The 960-nt window shown below is 63.1% G+C and overlaps 1 protein-coding gene across 1 annotated transcript in view; it reads left to right on the top strand.

Moving 5' to 3' along the window:
* The window catches only part of ING1 (inhibitor of growth family member 1), a 7345-nt gene that overhangs the window by 681 nt on the left and 5704 nt on the right, over window positions 1-960 (top strand). The window lies entirely within an intron of this gene.

Raw genomic sequence — 960 nt, forward strand, 5'->3', positions numbered from 1 at the left:
TGTAGTTTGCGGAGGACGAGGGCTTTCTGTGTGCGATGGGGAAGGGAAGGGGAGGAGCGGAGGCGGGGAAGGCGCCCATCTGTGCTGCGCTTGGGGGGCGCGGGCAGATTGCAGGCTTGGAGAGGGACGTGGCAGGTGAGGGGACCTGTGGGTCGTTCTCTGCGGCCCCGGCCGCCCAGGGTGTCAGAGGGAGATGGGAGGATTCATGTCTGCCGGGAATTGTTGGCTGTTGGCGAAACTTTGCTGTGAGGCCGTGCGAGGCATTGGGGGCTCGTTTTCGAACATAGATTGTTGCTTGGAGTTTACCGATGTTTACAAGGCTGCGCAGCAGGGAAACGGAACAGTTGGGGCGGGGGAAAGCGAAAAGTCCACCGCCGGCTACTAGACACACAATGCCACCCAGCCGGGAAAGCGCCCCTGCGCGCTCTACCCGAGACGCAGCTTCGCAGCGACCTTTATAGGATGCTTATTAGCATATTGCGAAACATCCCGCCTCGGCCTCCCTGTGATTGGCCTTGATGTCCCCTGTGGAATGTCCTTATCAGCCTGCTCCAAGCCGATTGGTCGCCAGGCCGGATGGGGGCGGGCCTTGCTCAGTGACTGGCACGGGTCTGCGTTTCCGCTGTCTTTTTTTTTCCTCTTTAGGAGAGGGGCGGGTGGAGGGAGGAGGTCGAGTTGATTTGAATGTCTTCGGGTCGCCCGGCCTCCGGTGTCGGATTGGCCCTTAACGCTGCTGGGGCGGACCGTGCTCTCCGACCCAGCGCTGTGATTGGTGCTCCGCCTGGCCTCCGCCCTCCACCCCTACGATCCCCATAGGCCGCGGCTCTCGGGGCGTGGCGGGCTGACTGCTGGCCCGCTACTCTTTGGGGGAGGTCGGGACAGTGTGGCTCTGGCCTCTCTTCCCCTCCTAGCCCGGCCACTTCCGGCCGCGGAGTAATGGCGGGCTTCGGGGGTTGCGGG

This window comes from Tupaia chinensis, unplaced genomic scaffold (genome assembly GCF_000334495.1).
Source record: "Tupaia chinensis unplaced genomic scaffold, TupChi_1.0 Scaffold000644_1, whole genome shotgun sequence".
NCBI lineage: Eukaryota > Metazoa > Chordata > Mammalia > Scandentia > Tupaiidae > Tupaia > Tupaia belangeri.